The sequence below is a fragment of the Arachis hypogaea genome, chromosome 12 (genome assembly GCF_003086295.3).
Source record: "Arachis hypogaea cultivar Tifrunner chromosome 12, arahy.Tifrunner.gnm2.J5K5, whole genome shotgun sequence".
Lineage (NCBI taxonomy): Eukaryota > Viridiplantae > Streptophyta > Magnoliopsida > Fabales > Fabaceae > Arachis > Arachis hypogaea.
Window position 1 is genome coordinate 63,379,963 of NC_092047.1, and position 17,178 is coordinate 63,397,140.

Genomic DNA, 17,178 nt, shown 5'->3' on the forward strand with positions numbered 1-17,178 from the left:
AGGCTTCGATCTGAGGTTCAGACTTTTAGACAACAAGATGGTGAAACTCTCTACGAGGCATGGGAGAGATTCAAGGATTTAACAAGGAAATGCCCACCAGACATGTTACATGACTGGGTGCAATTGCATATTTTCTATGATGGACTTTCTTATGAATCAAGGAAGGCTGTAGACCATTCATCAGGAGGTTCATTGAACAGGAAAAAGACTGTGGAAGAAGCCATTGAAGTGATTGAGACAGTGGCTGAGAATGAGTACTACTATGCTTCAGAGAGACACAACACTAAGGGAGTCATGGAGCTGAGCCATGTTGATACAATTTTAGCCCAAAATAAGGTGTTTGCCAAGCAACTAGCAGAGCTCACCAGGAAATTAGAAACAAAGCAAGTGGCTGCAATACACACACAAGATCAAGAGGAAGTAAGCACTGAAGGAGGTGATTGGGAAGAGGCCAACTATGTGGGAAACCAACAAAGGCAATCATATGATCCACATTCCAACACTTACAACCCAGGATGGAAAAACCACCCAAACTTTGGGTGGGGAAACCAGCAAAACCAACATAACAAGTCCACATACCAAAACTCCAACCAAAGATCATACCAAGCCACACAAAACACTTACTCCCAACCATCATATCATGGCCAAAATAATCAACCTACCCAACCTAATCCGAACCAACAATTTCAAGATCAATTAAACAGGATAGAAGGAATGCTAGCAACCATGAGTCAAGACATAACCGAATTGAAAGCCTTTAAGGAATAAGTAAACTCTAACCTACAAAACCAAGGAGCTGCCATCCAGAAGCTAGAAAATCAAATTGTGTATTTGTCTAAGCAAACCCCTGGGCCAAGCGTTTCTCATGCTGCCAAGGCTATTGCAAGGGAAGAATGTAAGGCCATAACCCTCAGAAGTGGAAAGAATCTAAAGGAGATCTCAAAGGAAACCACAGAGGATGAAGCAAAGGAAAATGTGAGAGACAAGGAACAAGGACAATCTTTTACACCGTCTGCAACAAAAGAAAAAGAAAAAGAGGTCCTGAAGCCTTATACACCTAAAGCACCATATCCTCAACGTTTGATGAAAAGTGAAAAGGATGGCCAATTCTCCAGATTCTTGGAGATTTTAAGAAGCTTCAAATCAACATTCCGTTTGCTGAGGCAATAGAGCAAATGCCACTCTATGCAAAATTCTTAAAGGAATTAATGACCAAGAAGAGAAGCTGGAGAAATGAGGAAACTGTGTTGTTAACTGAAGAATGCAGTGCCATCATTCAGCATAAATTGCCTCAGAAATTGAAGGATCCAGGCAGTTTCCAAATCCCCTGCATCATAGGAGAAGTCATGGTGGAGAAGGCCTTGTGTGACTTAGGGGCCAGTATCAATTTGATGTCTCTAACAATGATGAGAAGAATGAAGATTGAGGAAGCCAAACCAACAAGAATGGCCCTCCAATTGGCAGATCGAACTTTTAAATTCCCTCATGGGATAGTTGAGGATTTGTTGGTGAAAGTGGGAGATTTTATATTTCCTGCTGATTTTGTGGTGTTAGATATGGAGGAAGAAGCCAAAGCTTCAATAATTCTGGGAAGACCCTTCCTGGCTACTGCTGGAGCCATCATAGATGTACAAAAGGGTGAACTCACTCTTAGACTACATGATGAGAAATTGGTGTTTAACGTATTCAAGGCAATGAGCTATCCATCAGAATCACTAAGGGAATGCATGAGGGTGGATGTAGTGGACATTGCAGTACAAGAAACCTTTGAGGAAACAACAAATGAAGTAGCAGAGGAGGAGTTCACCAAGGACATAGAAGTTAGTGACATCAAGGCTGCTGAAACAACCATGCCAAGCACGCCAGAGAGAGTGAAAGAAGAGAAGGAAGCACCAAAACCTGAGCTCAAAGCACTGCCCCCTAATCTCAAGTATGCATACTTGGGTAGTGATGAGAGTCATCCTGTTATCATTAGCTCTGCCCTGAGTCAAGAACAGGAAGAAGAATTGATCAAGGTGCTACAAACTCATCAAGATGCCATTGGATGGACCCTAGCCGATTTGAAGGGGATAAGTTCATCCATATGCATGCATAAAATATTGTTAGAAGAGGATGCTAGACCCTCCATCCAAGCTCAGAGAAGATTGAATCCCATCATGAAAGAAGTGGTACAAAAGGAGGTCATGAAGTTATGGCAGGCAGGGGTAATCTACCCCATTTCTGATAGCCCATGGGTTAGTCCCATCCATGTAGTTCCCAAGAAAGGTGGCATAAATGTGGTGCCAAATGAGAGGAACGAACTCATACCCACAAGAACTGTCACTGGGTGGAGGATGTGCATAGACTACAGGAAGCTCAATGAAGCCACCAGAAAAGATCATTTCCCACTCCCATTCATGGATCAGATGCTTGAAAGGCTTGCAGGACATGCTTACTATTGCTTTCTGGATGGATACTCAGGCTATAATCAGATAGTAGTTGATCCTAGAGATCAAGAGAAAACATCATTTGTTTGTCCATATGGAGTTTTTGCTTATAGACGCATGCCCTTTGGATTGTGCAATGCACCTGCCACTTTCCAAAGATGCATGCTGTCCATCTTTTCGGACATGATTGAAAAATTTATTGAGGTCTTCATGGATGATTTTTCTGTGTTTGGAGATTCTTTTTCTAGCTGCCTACACCACCTTGCCTTGGTGCTTAAAAGGTGCCAAGAGACCAACCTAGTATTAAACTGGGAAAAGTGTCATTTCATGGTCACAGAAGGAATAGTCCTTGGCCACAAAATCTCTAATAGAGGCATTGAGGTGGACAGAGCTAAGGTGGAACTCATCGAAAAACTACCTCCACCAAGTAATGTCAAGGCAGTTAGGAGTTTTTTGGGACACGCTGGTTTTTACAGAAGGTTTATTAGAGACTTTTCTAAAATAGCCAAACCTTTGAGTAACTTGCTTGTCTCTGATACACCCTTTGTATTTGATAAAAATTGCATGCTAGCCTATGAACTTTTGAAGCAAAAACTTTCCTCTGCACCTATCATTGCCCCACCTGATTGGAACTTACCTTTTGAACTGATGTGTGATGCATCAGACCTTGCTATTGGGGCAGTGTTAGGACAAAGGAAAAACAATTTGGTACATGTGATTTATTATGCCAGTAAAGTCTTGAATGATAACCAAAGGAATTACACAACCACTGAAAAAGAACTCTTGGCAATAGTCTTTGCATTTGACAAATTTAGATCCTATCTCATTGGATCTAAAGTCATTGTCTTCACTGATCATTCAGCTTTAAAATACTTACTTGCTAAACAAGAATCCAAACCAAGACTTATTAGATGGGTTCTTTTGTTGCAGGAATTTGACATTGAAATCAAAGACAAGAAGGGTGTAGAGAACAAGGTGGCAGACCATTTATCAAGGATACCATGTGAAGAAGGAAGCGCACAAAGCACACATATAAATGAGTGCTTTCCTGATGAACAACTCATGGTAATTCACAAAGCACCCTGGTTTGCAGACATAGCAAACTTCAAGGCCACTGGGAATTTGCCGTTGGAATTTAACAAGCATCAAAGGAAGAAATTGGTAAATGATGCCAAATACTTCATCTGGGACGAACCATACTTGTTCAAAAAATGTTCGGATGGCATACTCAGAAGATGCATATCAGAGGAAGAAGGAAGGGAAGTTTTATGGGACTACCATGGCTCTACTTATGGAGGACATTTTGCAGGAGAAAGAACAGCAGCTAAGGTGTTGCAGTGTGGTTTTTATTGGCCCACTATCTTCAAAGATGCAAAGGAACTAGTAAAGCACTGCCATGAATGCCAGAAAGCGGGGAACCTGCCAAGAAGAAATGAAATGCCACAACAATTCATTCTGGAACTTGAATTGTTTGATGTATGGGGGATAGATTTCATGGGACCCTTTCCCACCTCATATTCAAATAATTACATTCTTGTAGCAGTAGACTATGTCTCCAAATGGGTTGAAGCAATAGCAACTCCAACCAATGATAATAAGGTAGTCATGAACATCCTCAGAAAACACATTTTTTGCCGTTTTGGGGTTCCAAGAGCAATCATCAGTGATGGAGGAAGCCACTTCTGCAACAAACCATTAGAGGCATTGCTTCTAAAATATGGAGTCAAACACAAGGTAGCCACACCATACCATCCACAGACAAGTGGGCAAGCCGAAATATCTAATAGAGAACTCAAAAGAATCCTGGAAAAGACGGTGGGAATTTCAAGGAAAGACTGGTCGATTAAGCTAGATGATGCTCTTTGGGCATATAGGACAGCTTTCAAAACACCAATTGGAATGTCCCCTTACCAACTAGTATATGGAAAAGCTTGACATTTGCCACTGGAGTTGGAGCACAAGGCATTCTGGGCCTTGAAAATCTTGAACTTGGACAGCAAAGCTGCTGGAGAAAGAAGGATGTTGCAAATTCAAGAGTTGGAAGAATTCAGAGCTGAAGCTTATGAGAATGCCAAAATTTACAAAGAAAAAGCAAAGAAGAAGCATGACAGCAACATAGCCCCAAGGAAATTTGAAGAAGGACAAAAAGTATTGCTCTACAATTCTAGGCTGAAGCTATTTCCGGGGAAGCTAAAATCAAGGTGGTCTGGACCATTCCTTGTCACCAAGGTCTCCCAATATGGACAAGTAGAAATCATGGAAGAAAAGTCACAACGAACCTTCACTGTGAACGGTCAAAGACTCAAACATTACTTGGGAGATGTGGAAGAGAAGGACAAGGTTAAATATCACCTCAACTGAGGAAGACAACCGTCAAGCTAATGACGTTAAAGAAGCGCTTGTTGGGAGGCAACCCAACCTGAGGTAATACCCCTTTGCTGTTTCTTTTATTTGTTTCAATAAAAAGGGTGAAGTAGTTTCTGTGCATTGCAAAGAATTAAGTTTGGTGTTTCACACCAAACAATGAATTCGTGGATCAATAATTCAAAGGGGAATGTGTGACTCTAAGTTTGGTGTCCACCATAAAGATCAACTGAACACAACAACCTTTGAATTATATGAAAGGAACAACCATTCTAAGCAATCACAGAAATGCTTAAAATCCTTAGCAGCAACTTCATTCCAAGGAGAACTCAAGGATTCAAAGAACAGAGAAGTAAGTAGGAGACTAAGTTTGGTGTTCACACACCAACTTAAGACTCAGACACTTGCCCATACATAGTTGAGCTAACCACTCAAGTGCTTGAGAAGCAAGCAACTTCATCACTCTTTGCAGGAAAGGAAACAAGGATCTTAGAAAGAACATGAAGCAACAACTAGGAGAAGAAGGAAGAAATCAAATTGTTTCCTGGCAACAAAGAGAAAACAAGAAATTTCACAAGGTGGTGTTGTTCCTTGACAATTCTTTAAAAAGGGCAAACAAAAGCATGCTTGTTCTGGTTTAAACTGTAATTGTTGAATCTTTCTGGAATGTGAAGTTACTAGTATGTTTGTCTGTTGATTGCTTTGAATAAAGTGAATGCCTAGATGTTTGGATATAACTTCACCTTCTTAAACAAATGCTTACCATGCTTGTTCTGTTTCCAAAAATAAAAGAAAAGTTTGAACAAAAGTAACTTGGCTCAATTAGTGACAAATCAAGTAGAATTAAGTGGTGGTATGCATGCTTGATTGTTTAGTCAGATCACTGGAAATAGAGTGTAGAATTATCATTTTTTGTGTAGAAATTGAAAACTGTCTATGGATCTTGATGAATAAATGTCTTTGGCCATGAAAAAGAAAGAAAAAGAAGAAGAAAAAGCCACTGAAAAAGGGCAACCAAAAAGCAAAAAAAAAAATTGAGAAAATAAGCTAGGCACCAATGGTTTGAACTTCTGAGACAAATGTCTGTGGTGTTTATGTATTAAGAATATGCTTGGATGAATAGGTTCTGAGGAGTGTTTCAACACTTGGTAACTTGGGTTAACTAACCCGGGATTATCAACCAAAAGTCCATTATCAAGAGCAACCTAAATACAAAACATTTAGTCACACAAAGAGGTGCTGGGCACCAATGTCTCAAGAAGAAATGTGAACTAAAATGCCTGGAGTGGATATGTGTAGTGCACTGATAAGAAGAAGAAAATGCCAAAGGCTTGTGCAACACATGACACTAAGCAAACAAGGAGCAAAGGAGCTCTAAGAAAAAGAAAAGAAAAACAAAGAAGAGAAAAGTGCCAAGGACATAAGAATAACAAGAGGCCATAGCAGTGTTTGATGGATGCAATGAAAAAGTGATAATCTTACCTGATAAGAATGAAAAAGTGATGCTGCAACTTTCTGCATAAAACCCTTCTGATGAACTTCAAATGCTTGCTAATATAGCCAATGTAATTGCTTTCTGTTTCATACTTTCTTCTCAAATAACTCAGGACTTGCTTAGGGACAAGCAAGTATTAAGTTTGGTGTTGTGATGCCAAGGCATCTTAGGCTAGTTTCACTAGCATTTTTCTGTTAGTTTTAGTTGTTTTATGCACTTTCTTGAGCTTAAAGTAACCAAGAATGGTTAAATAAATAACAAAGCAATGAACCATCCAAACAGTATGATTTTGATGCAAATTCCATGAGTTTTAGTTATATTACTTGAATGCTATGAATGGAAGATTCTCATGAAAATTTGCAAGACTTTGATGCAGTTGTTTGGATGATTTCAGGAAAGAAGAGGCTAGGCAAGGAAGCAACAAAAATCAATAAAGGAAGCTTGAATATCACATGTGGAGTTTAAGTTCCAGTTTAAGCTTAAACTGGAACTTAAACGGCCAAAATCATAAAAGCTGAGGAAAGGGTGAAAGTGGCGTTTAACCTCCAGTTTAACCTTAAACTGGAAGTTAAACGCCAGAAATGGGAAATGCACCAGGGAGCCATTTCCACGTTTAAGCTCCAATTTAACCTTAAACTGGAGCTTAAACGTGTTCGACCAAGTTTTCTCCTCCAGGGTTGCTTTCTCCATTTCCACGTTTAAGCTCCAGTTTAACCTTAAACTGGAGCTTAAACGTGTTCGACCTCCAGGGGTTGCTTTCTCCGCTTCCACGTTTAAGCTCCAGTTTAACCTTAAACTGGAGCTTAAACGTGTTCGACCTCCAGGATGGCTTTCTCTATTTCCACGTTTAAGCTCCATTTTAACCTTAAACTGGAGCTTAAACGTGTTCGACCTCCAGGGCTGCTTTTCCTATCTCCACGTTTAAGCTTCAGTTTAACCTTAAACTGAAGCTTAAACGTGTTCGACTACGTTACCCTCCAGGGCTGCCTTCTTCCATTTCCACGTTTAAGCTTCAGTTTAACCTTAAACTGAAGCTTAAACGTGCTTCCACAAAAGGCATCACTGGAAGTGTCTGGCGTTTAAGCTGCAGTTTAAGCTTAAACTGCAACTTAAACGCCACTCTTGGAAAAGGTTTCTGGGCCAAAAATATTGCAGTTTAAGTTAGCATTTGAGCACAAACATTAACTTAAACTTACTCTGGTATGAAACCCAATTGAATATCATGGTTTATGGGATTGGGCCTGAAGGATTGATGAGTCTGGAATTTCAATTTGTTGAGTCATGTGTCATTACTTGATTATCACTAAGTTGGCTCAATGAATGTTACAGAATTTGGATCAGCAGCCTCATCAAGATTATGGATCATAAACCCAAAGCAAAAAGAAAGCAGGGAGAGGCCTCAAAGCCCAAGAAACACAACAGAAGCTCAATGAAGAAAGTGTATAAATAGGATAGAATTTAAGTTAGGAAGGACTTTTTACCTTTTCATTTTGCTAGTTTTCATACCTTTGTAATTGAATTCAGAGCTATGACTCACTAAACCCCTTTCATTGGGTTAGGGAGCTCTATTGTAATTCAATGAATCAATAATAGTTTTATCTTCTTCTTCAATCTTTTCTCTTGAATTTTGTTAGAAAGCTTCTCGATCTAATTCCATTGGGTAGTTGTCTTGGGAAAGAAACTACCCATAATTGGAATCCTTCGGAACCTTGGGAAAGGAATGGAGGATTCATGCTAGAGAAGCTTTCTCACAGTGAATTGGATTGGGGTTTGGATGGATATTGTGACATGTAATCCTACCAAATTGTGGTTCATGAAACTGTGTGGTATAATCAGTGATCGAGCATCATCTCTTCTTATGAACATTTAAACCAAGGGATTGGGAATTTGTTCGTTTTTAGAGAGAATTGGTGAGCCAAGGGATTGGGATCCAATCATATAAGATTGCCAAGCAAAATTCAATGAATGCATTGGTTGAGGAAGGAATAAAAATGTTTTGATTCGGAGATCTCAATATCTCCTAACACCCAATGAATTCCCCATTTCTGATTTCCACTTTCTCTTTACATTCTGCAACTCAATTCATGCAATCACCCCCATCCCCTTTTAATTTCAGCAATTTAGCTTCTGCTCTTTAATTCATGCAATTTAAGATTCCGCCATTTCAATTTCTTGTCATTTACGTTTCCCGCCAATTTTACATTCCGCAATTCTCATCTAAGTCTTGATTCCGCTCAACTAGACACACTTCTAATCCGAATTGCTCATTCAACCAATCCTTGTGGGATTCGACCTCACTCTATTGTGAGTTTTTACTTGACGATAACCGGTGCACTTGCCGGAAGGAATTTTGCCGATCGTGCAATTTCCTAAATCGTGGCATAACTAGTTTATGCGCATCAATGGCCAGCTTAGAGCTCTCTGCGGCTTTAAGAGTAAGAGGAAAATGGCTCGTACTCAGAGCTGGTGCACAAGGTTCAACAAGGTTCCACGCTTCAACTTGAAGTGTGCAGATTGGCATCATGATCTATCGAATGGATCTCGAAAAATGTTTGGTCACCTTGGTGAAAATCTACTTTCTAAACCGCCCGGATGGAAAAATATAGATCAAGACGAAGGCGGATTTAAAAACAAGGTTTGGGATCCTGGAATCTATTCTGACATTCGTCACCCCGGGAGCCTGAGAATATGTTTGAAGCTGCTCAGAAGCTTTACATGCCTAGTTTGGGACCCCGGAGGCTATTGGCATTCCAAGCATTGGTGGAGATTTCTGGATGAATTTAAGCATAAGTCACCATAACAAGAAGCTCATCCAGTGTCCAACTTAAGGACTTTAACTAAAAGTGCTAGGTGGGAGACAACCCACCATGGTATGATCGTTCCTTTTTTTCATTTTTTTATTTAGTTTTACTTGTTTTCAAGTTTTATTTTATTTTATTATATTGAACCTGGAGTTTTGCATAGCATTTATATTAAGCATTGCATTCTGCATACTGCACCAAAAAAAAAAGAGGGTGCGCGACGCGACCGCATCATTCATGCGATCGCGTCAAGTTGCGGAAACACTCCCCATGCGTCTGCCTCATTCACGCGGCCGCGTGATCTGGAGATCGGCGTAAACATCCAACGTCCAGAAAGTTAGGCTGGAATTGTGCGGCCATTGTGCGTTTTGCACAAAACGCCCACGCGATCACGTCCCTAACGCGATCACGTCACTTGCACAACATCAAGCCCACACGACAGCGTGAGCGACGCGATCGCGTCGCATGGATTACACAACACCCCAAAAAGAGACAGAGAGTTGCGCTGAAACGACGCTGGAATAGTGCGTTTAGCATAATTTCCAGCGACGCGATCGCATGCCCCAGGCGATCGCGTCATTCACTCTTTTAGCCATTCCATGCGATCGCGCCACCCACGCGATCGCGTTGACCCCCATTTCACCCCAGCCACGCGACCGCGTCCCCAACGCGATCGCGTGGATTCAAATTAATAACCCCCAGCCACGTGAAACCCTACCCATTTGCGCCCCCCCAGCCCCCTCTCCTTCCTCTCTTCTCTCCACAACCACCACCCACAACTTCCAACCACCACCCAGCCACCCTACGCCCCGCCGCACCGCCAACCACCCCCAGACCTCACCGTACCACCACCCCCTCCCCCATTCTCCCCTTCTTTTTTCTTCCTTCTTCTTCTTCCTCCCTCCACCGCCACTGTCCCCTCCGTGACCACCATCCACCGCCGCCGCTCCGTCCCAGCCGCGCCATCCATCCGCCACCCACGCCCCCTTCCCTTCCTTCCCCTTCCCCCCCATTCCCTACCCGAAACCCTACCTCCGAACAGCCGCCACTGTTGCCGTGCCACTCTCAACCGCCGCGTCTGCCGCCACCACCACCATCCCCCAGCCACCTCTCTGCCCCACTTTCTTTCCTTCGCCTTCCAGGTTCCGCTGATCGTCACCCTTCTTTTCTTTCATCATTAATTTCCTATTTTTCTGTTTATGTTCATCATTAGGCTAGTTAGATATGCATGTTGTAGTGGATTCTAGGTTGTTAGGTAGCCTAGGATGTGGTTAGTGGATTTAGGCCTGATTAATTGCGCTGTTCTTGCTACCTATTTTATTCAATTCGCAATTCTGTTGTTGCTATGATGTCGTTACTATTCATATGCTGTAATTTCTTGTTTCATGCTGCTCTTTACAGTACTTTACATGTTCTTATTCCTTATATGTAATTGCAGCTATATTTTCATTCATACGAACTATTCTAATTGCTATTTATTTTCCGAAAAAATCCAATTTTAGCCGGAATGCTGCCCAAATTTCTGTAAACTATTTTGATTTTCATTCATGTTTTAGTTTTGGCATTTTAACTCTGCTTTCCCCTGCTTTTACCAAACCAATTTTCATGAATGCCAGGGCAAGCTTTCTTATTCTTTTTGATTTCCTGGTTCTTAATCTGCATTTTTGATGTTTAGATTCCAATTTTTGCTATTTCTATATCTATCTGAATCATCATCAACCTAATTTCCTTGGTTGGATATGAATTACCTATAGCTTCTAATTGTGAATGCTTGTTACTTGGAATATGATCATTATGCCACTTACTTCAACCCACTTTTTACTAACTCACTAATTTTTACTTCCTCAACTCTTTTTCAATTCTATCCAAACCTAACCTTTCAAAACGTCTCTTCTGGTTTTTCACTTTCTTTTAACATTCTAACCAGGGCATGATGATACTTTTTCTAATTAACTTGAATTGAAGTACATTTTGGATTGTGACATTTTTCTTCTCAGTATTCTAACTCTTATACAATCCTTAATGCAAATTTACTTGACTCAATTTCCTCTTCTATTGGTACTTTGCCACTTTGTGTTTCTTTTGATTTTTTGCCTATTTGTTTTTCTATTTTTTTTATATATCCTGGTTTTCTATTTTTCAAGATGTCAGACACCCAGAGAAAAGGAAAAAGAAAGGCTACCACTGGCAAACGGAAAAGAGGAGAATCCTCCATGTCCATCCTGGACCTCATGCATGATGACTCCTGGCGGGAGAAACACTTTACCCCGCAGGAGAAGGCTGACCAGCTACTCCCTGCTACTAATCCCATTAAATTTGCAAACTGATACTGCGAGCTGAAGTATCCGGTGTTTGCAAACTCCAGGAACCTATACCTGGAAAGGACCCTAAAGATCCCAGAAGAACTCCAGCAATACACCTCTGATCAGATCAAACAAAGAGGCTGGTTCTTCCTGGAAAGAAACCTTAGTGAGGTCAATGCATCTTGGGTAAGGGAATTTTACTGCAATTACTTCAAAACTTTCCTAGATGCAGTGAACCTAAGAGGGAAGCAGATTCTGGTTACTGAAAAGGCTATAGAGGATGTTATGAAGCTTCTGCCTAAATCCGATCAGCCAAATGGATATCAAAAAGCTGAGGAGGATATGCGCTTCATGAAGTTTGATTGGGATGCAGTCAAGGCCAGGATAGCCCTTGACCCGACTGTCCCATGGGTCATGGGTCAGAACACCACCATGCCTAAGGGAATCAAGCGGGCATACTTGAACGATGAGGCTCGGCTATGGCATCAGATCCTAAGCAACTTTATTATGCCGAGTACTCATGAGACGGAGCTACCTGCCGCTATGATCACCCTCCTATGGTGTGTGATGGAGGGTAAGGACCTGTACCTGCCACGCTTCATTCGGTACTACATGGCCAGGGTCCACGTCCGAGGCACTCTCCCCTTTCCTTATCTGATTACACAGCTAGGCCGTCGAGCTGACGTGCCTTGGGAGGATGCTGATGAGAAGCCACCTGCTGCAGATGCAAGAAAATTATCCCTCACAGCAGGAACTTTCTGGCTTTGGGCTACAGACCTCCATTCCTCACTCCTACTGATGAGACAGCCACACCATCTGCCGGCCCCTCTTCCTCTACAGCTACCCCTGCTACCACCACTGCACCTCCACCTGCCTCAGAGCCAGTTTATCACCTAGTGCACCGCCTGTTTCGACAGCTAGACCAGATGGAGCACCACAACTGGCGCCGATATGAGAGAGCTGAGCGTCGCAGCAAGCGACGCTATGAGCACCTGAAGCTGATGATACGATATGGCAATATCCCCTCCGAGCCTGACACACCATCAGAGCTTTCTGAGGAGGAGGCGGATGATCACGAGGCAGAGACCCATCCACAGAGCGAGGCTGCATAGGCAGGCACAGAGCAGGCTGCATCACATCAGGAGGCTCCGCCTCAGATTCAGGCTGTAGACCCAGAGATCCCTATCCAGTCAGCACCTCCTCTGCATCAGGCAGACCCTCAGACCACCACCACAGAGACTCCAGCTACCCACCCTCCCAGTGATGACACCCCTTCACACCCTGCTTGAGTGAGCATTAGGGACGATGCTTCATTTTAAGTGTGGGGAGGTCGCCATCTCTGACGTATTTTTTGGTGAACCACTACAGACTCTTTTTACTTTATTTTGCTACTTTTTCTGTATTTCTCTCTTTTATTTTTATTTTTTCAATACTTATACATTGCTATTTTCATGTATTTTGACTCTATTTCTGCATGTTGCATTTTTAGTTCATATTTTAGCTATTTAGTTTAGTTGCAATTCTAACTTATTAGTTATAGAAATTATGGATTAATTAGTATAGTTTACCCTTTTTATTGAAAATATAAAAATATAAAAAAGAAGTAAACTAGAGACTTGAACATAATAGAAATAACCCACACCTTGTATATATAGCATTCCATGTTAGTTAGTTAACAACATTTCATCAAGGAGAAACACAAACTTTAAAGCCACTCAAAATAAACTTTACATTGAGAATAATGGGAACTCTTGATTTTTACTTGCATGACATATATAACTAATATATGATTTCTGAGTTAGAGAACACATAGCCTGTGAGCTTAATTGTATGGTTACATTCAAACCATAATTTTTATTCTTGTGTGTTCCACCCTTCTTATTTATTCTGGTGTTCTTTACTTTGTTTTAATCTATATGTCTGATTATAGAATAGAAATACATACCAAGAGAGTGATTGAGGCCATTGTTTGATTTTAGCTCACTTATCCCAAATTAGCCTACCTTTTTCATCACCCTTGTTAGCCCCATTGAGCCTTTAAATCCCCTCTTATTCTACAAACCACATTACTAGCCTTAAGCAGAAAAATAAAATAAAAAATCCCAAGTTGAATCCTTGGTTAGCTTAAGATAGAAAGTGTGTAATTGTTTAAGTGTGGAAAACCTATTGGGAACATGGATGACAAAAACAAAGGGTAGAAAGTTGAAAAGAATAAAATAATTCAAAATAAAAATTTTTGGGAAGCATACTCATGTGAAATCAAAATAATTGAATTACCATGTGCATTAAATATATATATATATATATATATATATATATATATATTTATATATATATATATATATATATATATTTATTTTCAGTATTTAAATAAAGGGGATACAAAAGAATTCCCCACATGCAAAATAAAGCAATACACATGGGACAAGATAAAAATTAAAATATGAGCATGTATCAAAAGTGGGAAAAATATGGGAAAATAGGTAAAGAAGTTTTACTTTACAAAGTATGTATGTTAGGTGAGATCTTAGACTAATCAAGGATTCGCTCAATTAGCTCATTTAGCCTTATACATATACCCTTACCTTTACCTTGGCCCCATTACAACCTTAATTAAAAACCTCATGACTTTTGTATGCCTATATTCTATAATTGTTGATTGGTTAGATGAAGAACAAAGTTATAGAAAGTAAGGATAAAAAGAAGAATAGAGTGATTAACCCAATAAACACTGAGTGACTAAAGAGTAAACACAAAATCCAGTAAGGGTTCAATAGCTCATTAACATATATCTCTGCTTGAATTATTAATTGTCTTGCAAGTTTATAAAATATTTTTTTCCCATCTCAATTTTAAAAGTGCTTTATCATTATCTGAGGTCTGGCTATATATATGATTCCTTGAGAAATGTGAATTAATTCAACTACATGTGAGCTTTATATACAAGTGAATAAAAATAATTAGAATTGCATGATGCATTTAGATAGTTGCATTTAGAATAGATTGCATTGCATGAGATTCTACCACTTCAACCTTACCTTACTCTTTATCTTGGATTTAGCATGAGGACATGCTATTGTTTAAGTGTGGGGATGTTGATAAACCCATATTTTATGATATATTCTGTGCCTAATTTAAGTGATTTATTTACTCCTTCACTCACTTATTCATATTAATTGCATGGTTTTACGTTCCCTTCCTTATTATGTGATGGAAGTGAAAAACATGTTTTCTATGCTTTAAAAGTAATTATTTTAATTTTCCTTTATTACCATTCGATGCCGTGATTCGTGTGTTGAGTAGTTTCAGATCTTCTAAGGCAGGAATGACTTAAAGGATGGAAAGGAAACATACAAAATTGGAAGGAAAGCATAAAACAGAGTTTTTGAAGAAACAGGCAGCGACGCGATCGCATGGACGATGCGGCCGCATGCCAGCACGGATTAACAGTGACGCGACCGCGTGCTTGACGCGATCATGCGCCTTAAGCGAAACGCATATGACACGGACGCATGACTGACGCGACTGCGCGACAAGGAAAACTCCAATTGACGTGACCACATGACCCACGCGGCCGCGTGACAGAGGCCATGCACCAGAAATTACAGAAAACGCTCCTAGAGATTTCTGAAGCCCTTTTTGGCCCAAATCCAAGTCCAGAAGGAACAGATCAGAGGTTATGAAGTGGGGGAATGCATCCATTCAGAGGAGAGTCTCCAATTAGTTACTATTCATGATTTAGATGTAGTTTTGAGGGAGGTTCTCTCCTCTCTCTTTAGGATTAGGATTTAGATTTAGGATTTTATTCGCTTTCAGGATTATCTTTTTTACCAGGTTCAACATTCCTTTTTATTTATCTTTTCAATTTAATTTATGAATTCTTCTATGTTACAGATTACTCTTTTGAATTAATGTTATTTGAGGTATTTCAGTTTATTATTGCTCTCCTTTATTTATATTACTGTTGCTTCCAATCTGAAGACATTTTTATTCCAGTAGATTTATTTTTCCATTTTGGTCTTGGTTAAGAAATCAGTAACTCAGGAGTTATCAAACTCAACATGATTGATAATCGTTATCTTTGCTAATTGAATTGAACTTCAATAATCCCAATCTTTCCTTAGGGATTAACTAGGATTTGAGGATCTAACTAATTAGTCACTTGACCTTTCCTTGCTCTAGCAAAGGTTAACTAAGTGGAATTAAAATTCAATTTTCATCATCATTGATAAGGATAACTAGGATAGGACTTCTAATTTCTTATACCTTGCCAAAAGTGTGTTTTACAGTTATTTATTTAAATTACAGTCTTTTACTTACTTTAATTGCAATTTAAATTACTTGTTCCTCATCTTCAAAACCCCAATTTACAATCTTCATAACCAATAATAAGAACATACTTCCCTGCAGTTCCTTGAGAAGACAACCCGAGGTTCGAATACTTCGGTTATCAATTTATTTAGGGGTTTGTTACTTGTGACAACCAAAACATTTGTACGAAGGGATTTCTGTTGGTTTAGAAACTATATCTACAACGCGACTATTTTTATAAATTCTTTACTAGCAAAAATCCTAACGTCATTGCATTAAATAAAGATCATACCCCTTGTCTCCTTTTTAATTTGGCATGAGGACATGCTAAGGTTTAAGTGTGGGGAGGTTGATAAACCCCCTTTGTAGGGTTTATCTTGTGCTGGATTTAGAGTATCTTGCTAACCTTTTCTCACATTTAGCCAATGAATTAGCATGATTTTGTGATCTCTCCCTTATTTGTGCCTAAGTGTAAAAAGCATGCTTTTTGGTCTTTGATTAGATAACTTTAACTTCTCCTTGATTCCATAAGATGCCTTGATGTGTTTGTTAGCAATCTCAGGTTGAAAAAGGCTAGGAATGAATCAAGGGAGCAAGGAAGGAAGCATGCAAGTGGAGAAGATCATGAAAAGCCAAAGAGTTGAACTCGGACATGGACGCGCGCGTGCACCAGGCGCTTACGCGCACATTGCGAACTTACCCATGGACGCGTACGCGTGCTGTGCGCATACGCGTCGGTGTTGATTTATGATTTTTTAATGAAAACGTGGCCAGCAAATTCTCAAAGTCTGTGGGGCCCAATCCAAGCCAACTTTAGCGCCAAAACACTCAAAAGGACCAAGGATTGAAGGGGGATGATCATCTTGAATCACAATACACATTAGGATTAGTTTTAGTCTTAGTTTTAGAGAGAGAAGCTCTCACTTCTCTCTAGGATTAGAATTAGGATTAGGTATAGTTCAATAATCTAGATCTAGGTTTTAATTCATGCTTTCTTCTTCTTCTACCTCTCAATTCTATGTTGTTACACTCATCACTTTTCTATTGTTGTTATTACTTTCTTCTATTTTGTTTGTAAATCTACTCTTGTTCATCCTATTTTCTTTTAATGCAATTTGAGGTAATTTATAATAATTGTGTTTCTTTTGATTGTTGTTATTAATTCATTGCAATAAGTAGTTGTTAGATTTCATTGTTGTTATCAATTTACCTTGTTTTCCTTCTATGCCTTCCAAGTGTTTGATGAAATGTTTGGTTGGACTTTAGTGTAGATTTTGTACCTCTTGGCTTTAGTAGAGTAATTAGTGACGCTTGAGTTATCTAATTCCTTTGTTGATTGATAATTAGAAGTTGATAATTGATTTGGATACCACTAAAGCTAGTCTTTCCCTTGGGAGTTGGCTAGGACTTGTGGAATCAAGTTGATTCATCCACTTGACTTTCCTCCATTATTAGAGGTTAACTAAGTGGTAGCAACG

The 17,178-nt window shown here is 39.8% G+C and overlaps 1 non-coding gene across 1 annotated transcript; it reads right to left on the minus strand.

The window, feature by feature from the left end:
* LOC112731061 (small nucleolar RNA R71) lies at positions 1-104 on the minus strand. Its single transcript, XR_003166855.1, has one exon. It is a non-coding gene; the product is annotated as a small nucleolar RNA R71 (small nucleolar RNA).
* Positions 105-17,178: the final 17,074 nt, after the last annotated feature.